General features: G+C 43.0%; 1 pseudogene; it reads right to left on the bottom strand.

Annotated features, from left to right (window-relative positions):
• Positions 1–4,342: 4,342 nt before the first annotated feature.
• LOC147366816 (interferon alpha-2-like) lies at positions 4,343–5,163 on the bottom strand (annotated as a pseudogene).
• Positions 5,164–6,575: the final 1,412 nt, after the last annotated feature.

The following is a 6,575-nucleotide window of genomic DNA, read 5'->3' as shown; positions in this document are numbered from 1 at the left end:
CAAAAAATGGGCCAAAGAACTAAATAGACATTTCTCCAAAAAAGACATACAGATGGCTAACAAACACATGAAAAGATGCTCAACATCACTCATTATCAGAGAAATGCAAATCAAAACCACTATGAGGTACCATTTCACACCAGTCAGAATGGCTGCGATCCAAAAGTCTACAAATAATAAATGCTGGAGAGGGTGTGGAGAAAAGGGAACCCTTTTACACTGTTGGTGGGAATGCAAACTAGTACAGCCACTATGGAGAACAGTGTGGAGATTCCTTAAAAAACTGGAAATAGAACAGCCTTATGATCCAGCAACCCCACTGCTGGGCATACACACTGAGGAAACCAGAAGGGAAAGAGACACGTGTACCCCAATGTTCATCGCAGCACTGTTTATAATAGCCAAGACATGGAAGCAACCTAGATGTCCATCAGCAGATGAATGGATAAGAAAGCTGTGGTACATATACACAATGGAGTATTACTCAGCCATTAAAAAGAATACATTTGAATCAGTTCTGATGAGGTGGATAAAACTGGAGCCTATTATACAGAGTGAAGTAAGCCAGAAGGAAAAACATAAATACAGTATACTAACGCATATATATGGAATTTAGAAAGATGGTAACAATAACCCGGTGTACGAGACAGCAAAAGAGACACTGATGTATAGAACAGTCTTATGGACTCTGTGGGAGAGGGAGAGGGTGGGAAGATTTGGGAGAATGGCAATGAAACATGTAAAATATCATGTAGGAAACGAGTTGCCAGTCCAGGTTCGATGCATGACGCTGGATGATTGGGGCTGGTGCACTGGGACGGCCCAGAGGGATGGTATGGGGAGGGAGGAGGGAGGAGGGTTCGGGATGGGGAACACATGTATACCTGTGGCGGATTCATTGTGATATTTGGCAAAACTAATACAATTATGTAAAGTTTAAAAATAAAATAAAATTAGAGAAAAAAAATAAAATAAAAGTATATGGTTGGATTTTCAAATGTTTAAATGAATGTATATTGTCTGCAAATAAAAATTTTAAAGGATTGAAAACGTCAAGGGTGATGTTCATATAGAGCAACTGCTACTTGGTGTATAAATCATAAATTAAAAACATTTTGTAGCATAGTTGAAATATGCATAGCCTATGATCTAGTAACTGCAGCAATCAGCCTGGAAAAAAAATCAAGTGCATATGCATCAGGATATAAGTAAAGAATACCTATACCAGCACTATTGATAACAATACCAAACACGAAATGACGTAAAATCCCTTAAAATGGCATAAATAAAGAAGTTGTTGTCTAGGCTTATAATAGGGTTGTTAATAACAAGATGTAAGAAGCACAATAAACCCACAAACATAGTAGTGAGTAAGAGAAACTCAACTCAAAAGAAAACCAACCATTTGTATAAGTGTATACAAATTTAAAAAATGGGCCAACCTAACTGGAGACATTTTGCTTGGCAACCTAGAGAGCTCCTGTGAAGCTTCAGGACCACAATGGAGAGTCTGTCTCCAGCTTGAGGGAAGAGCGTGTCTTCCCACCTTCCAGCTGCGGCCTCGCTCTCACCCTCTCTCAGCACCTGAGGCTGACTCTGCCCAGGCTGGGGTTGCCCTGTGCTCACAGCCAACAACTGGTGGTAGGCCCAGAGCCCCTGCTCAGGCCTCCCACCTGGTGTGGAGAGGGACAATATGCAGAGAGATCTAAGTGCCCCTGGTTGCACTCCTCTCTCTTCCCCTTTCTCACACCCTGCACATCTTGTCACAGGCCTTGGATAGACTCATTGTGCACTTTTTTTCTAGCTCACTTCAGGATGCAGCTGGAACCAGGTACTTGGCTGAAGGCCTCTCTGGCTAGCTCTCCTAACTCCTCCAGAACATACCCAACCAGAGGATCCCACACTGTGCTCCCCTGTCACTCTCAGAATGCGCCCATCAGAGGGTCGATGGCCCAGGAACAGGCAGGAGCAGCCCAGGCCTTGTTGTCACTGTTTGCTGCCAGGACCGCTGCTGCTGGACACTCAGACCTGCCCTTTCAGAACATGCTCATCTGCATCAAGCCTGTGTTTACTTCAGATCCCAGGCCGTTCTCTGAGCTGGACGTTAATCCTCAGAATCACTATCAGGGGTGCAGTGAGTCAGGCTAACCCAAGGTTGAGAAAATGGTTAAAAGGACAACACATTGACTGCAGCTGCTGAACAAGCCTCAGAGGCTGCCCTCAGCTGACATGTGAGCAAGTCCCACTGTGTGGGTTCTGGGTTAGTTTCCTGTCTCTGAGGCAGTTTCTGAATCTTCCTTAAAGTGAAACAGCCCAAAGCAAAGCCATCTACATACTCAAATCCGACAAGTGACTTGAGTTTTGTTACATCATCAGAGATTGTGTAATGAACCACAGAAGGCAAAAATAGCAACGAAGTTGATGCAACAAGTGAAAAGGAAAGTAAATGCAAGCTGCCAAAATGGGATTTCAGGATCCAGCCTGGGAATCCCCTCTGGCGTGGCCTCCTGGCTGAGTTGAGTGCACAGAGCAGAGGATTGTCCTGACTGCCTGCCAGACGCCTGTGGCTTCCTGGCTGAAACTCTGAGCTCCTAAACTCCAGGGAAAACAAAGAATCCAGTGAGGGTGGGGGTGAGTCCTTGTAGACAGCTGGCCTGTGTGCCAGGTAGGAATGTTTCCGTCTAGAACTCTGGGTATTGTTGCAACAGGCTTGGCCTCATCATCCCAGTGAATGGCTATTTCCCCTCTCACTGAGTGGTGGGTGAGCTGCAGGAATCTGTCTCTGAACAGCTCTCTGCGAACTGCCTCATCTTCCTGAGCACAGACCCAGAACATCAGGAAATAATCTTCTAACCAGATTCAAACCCAAAAGTTATTACGTCTGGAGCACTTAGGAAGTGTCTGGTACCATTGTGAGCATGTGCTATAAATTAAGGCAATTAATCTTATCACAGTTTCAAGATAAGCCTTTATGATTATCTTAGTTTTGCATTTAAGACATAATGCAGCAATTTATAACTAGGCAATCTATTTTTATGTATAAATGAAAAAAAATCTCAAAGATCTATTTGCAAGGAAATATAAATAAATGAGAATCTGAAATATATGAAAAATGGATATTTATGTGATATACATTAGTATGTCCATATGTATAGATTTATTAACTACATATGAAAATGTCTGGAAGGATACCCACTAAATTGTTAACAGTATAGGATCATGATGCATCCTCCAAGAAGTCAAGGGTAGGCATTCCTTTGTATGAGTTATTTAAAAGTTTAGCGATGACATGTGTGTGTTTAATATATATAAATAAGCTTAAGAAACCCTCTTTACTTCTTTAGAGTCACATTTATCATGACAGCTACTGGTTCTCACATCTCTTAGCTGTCTCTGCAATCCCCAGGCTGCCTTGTTCTTCTTGCCTCCATTTGAACAATTTAGGAAGACTCTCTTCTCAGGAGTGGCCAAGTGTAGAAAACTTACTCTCCCTTCCACATCCTACTCCAGGATCCTACATTCCACATATGCAGATTGACCTCCTATGATGTATGTGCTGCTGCTGCTAAGTCGCTTCAGTCGTGTTGGACTCCGTGCGACCCCAGAGACGGCAGCCCACCAGGCTCTTGCGTAGCTGGGATTCTCCAGGCAAGAGTAGTAGAGTGGGTTGCCATTTCCTTCTCCAATGCATAAAAATGAAAAGTGAAAGTGAAGTTGCTCAGTGGTGTCCGACTCTTAGCGACCCCAAGGACTGCACCTACCAGGCTCCCCCATTACTGGGATTCTCCAGGCAAGAGTCCTGGAGTGGGTCGCCAGTGCCTTCTCCGCATGATGTATGTGGTTCTCCACTAATCCTTGAAGGCACTCCGATTCTTACAGGCCCCAAGCAGGAAACTGTGTCCATGACCTGGGCTCTCCTCCACTCATCTCCCTCCCACCTCTGATCAATGTCTCAAGAATCACATTCAATCCCTCCTCACATTGTCCATTGTTCTTTCTATGACCCAGGGTGGGTAACCCCATTCCCTTTGTATTCAGGTGACTTCAGTATAGGTTTATCTTGTAGGATCAGGCTTTGGGTTAGATTTTATTCAAAGATATGTGCAAGTCAATTTGTTTTTTCAAATAACTTTTATTTTCTCAAGTGAAAAACAAGAGTAGTCATAAAAAATATAGTACAAAGCAAATATCTTACGAATGATAAAGATTTAAATGCTATGAACAGAGTAAATATTTCCAATAATTTAAATAAATAAATATTACAACTCTTTAAGATATGAAAAATGAGTTCTTAAATCTGTTTTAAACAGTTATGGTAACAAAACATTTAACGTACATTTAAATAAGCCCATATATTAGCTATTACTTATATGTCATCTGACACAAAATAGTTAAAGGTTGCACTTTGAGTCTTAGAAAATAGCCATTTAGTTGACGAGATGAACCGTTTTCACATTCAACACCTTCTTTATTTCCTGAGTTTTCCAGTGAGCTTATTGGCAAAGACCAAGCACCTTCTGATTTCCACGCTGACAACCTCCCAGGCACAGCGGCTGTATTCTTTCTCTTTGAGAAACACAGATTCGCTGGAAGTAACTCTTCACAGCCAATCTGGAGTCTTCACTCCCTAGAGGTGACTATTCCGGTGTCCTTCCCTCCTTCAGACACGTGTCCAGGTCCTCCAACTGCTGATCAAGTCCCACGAGGAATCTGTCCAGGAGGCTCTGTCCCGACCTGCAGAAGAGCCCGTGGTGCTGAAGAGCTGGAAAGTCTGCTGGAGCAACTCGTGCACAACAGCTGTGGCTTGTGTCTTCTCAAGCCTGGTCCCATGCACCAGGGTCTGAGGAAATCTGAAGTCAGTCCTGTCCCTCAGACAGGACACAATGGGCACTCTCTCCATCTGACTCCAACGTGTGAAACTTTCCAGATTGCCGTGGCTCGCAGGCAGCTCACAGCCCAGGGAGCACGTGGGGCTGCAGCAGAGCATCACCAGGGCCAGCAGCACAGAGACGAGGAGGGCCATTGGGACGCTGGGGGCTCGCAGGACTGCCTGCAGGCGAGGTCTAGGCAAGGTCTGAGGGCTTGGGGTGATAGGTGGCTCTTAAAAAGTGAGTAGAGAAACTTTCATTTTCTGGGTTTTTCCACAGTTTGCCCTTTCCTTTGTTTTTCTACTCTTTGTAATGAAATCAATACAAGCGATAATTTTTCCATGAGTGCCTAGGTGGGGGACACCAAATCATTCGTGCCACTGTGGTTGATAGCTACACAGCCATATGTTGTGCTTTTTACACCTCCTTTGTTGTTCCTGGGAGGAGAGTCTGGTCAATGTCAGAGAAGGAAGAAATATTCATACAAAACGTGGCTTTTCCAGGTCACCAAGAAATGTTCAGTACGAAAAGAGCTTATGAGAGAAGCTTTTGATTTTTCTCATTTTTTCCTATTTTACCCTTTTCTCCCTTCTTTAAAAAATTTCAGTTGTGATTGTACCTTTACAATATCACCTGAGTAGGCCTTAAGCTCCCTGTAGACATTATAGGGAACAATATCACTGATATCATTTGTTTAAAATGAGTTATTTTGCAACTATAATTCACAAGGCACTTTTTAAGGTGCTGGTTGTCCTAAAACATTTATGTTTCCCTGGGTTTATTTCTCTTTCGCCTCTACCACTATATTTCACAGGATACTTTGCTTCAGTCTTTGTGAGATAATACAGATAATCTCATCTCCTTAAATATTTCCCTGGGAAGTGATAATCTACCATACACTCAGGGATACTGAGGTTGCAATTACATTCAATCCTTGTAATGGCATGTCTTTACCAATTCTATAAGGTACAGATAATTTGTAATTATACAAATGACAGAAACTTTTACATGCAGCCTCTCAGTAAAGTGTTTTTAATAAATTTGACAGTCGTCTTCACACCTTCCTTATGAGATAATTACTCTAATTATTGACATGTTTGCAAATAAGGAAACTGAAAACTCAGAGAGAGTACTTAACTTGCTAACAGTCAGGATTAACTGCATAAGTGGTACTTGAGCACTCTACTCTTCAGCCTCCACTTGATTCCTCATTAACCTTAAGCATTCTCCTTTAGCTACATTATGCACAGTTGTAATTAAGTAATGCATCTAATTATGTAACATTTGACTGCCCTGATAGATTGTAAGCTCGCTAAAGGCAGTAATGGCACATGTGGGGAATCCAGGAAGGTGTCTGTCCCAGAGAAAGTGCACAGAGGGGTCTCTGTCCCATTGTTGTTGGTCACTAAGGCATGTCCAACCTGTCGTCTATCTCTCAGAGTTTGCTAAAATTCATGTTCATTGAGTGGATCCAATGCAATCGAATCATCTCATCCTCTGTTGTCCCCTTCTTGTCCTGCCCTCAATCTTTCCCAGCATCAGGGTCTTTTCCAGAGAGTGGGCTCTTCCCATCAGGCGGCCCAAGTATCAGAGCTTCAGCTCTGTCCCAGGACTAGTTCTAAGAGAACTATACACACCAAAGTTTGAGTAGACCTAGTATTTGATGGCAATGGCACCCCACTCCAGTATTCTTGCCTGGAAAATCCC

This window comes from Bos grunniens, chromosome 8 (assembly GCF_055505025.1).
Source record: "Bos grunniens cultivar Pamir isolate PY7600 chromosome 8, Bosgru_T2T1.0, whole genome shotgun sequence".
Taxonomy (NCBI): Eukaryota; Metazoa; Chordata; class Mammalia; order Artiodactyla; family Bovidae; genus Bos; species Bos grunniens.
This window is presented reverse-complemented; position numbering and strand designations above follow the sequence as displayed.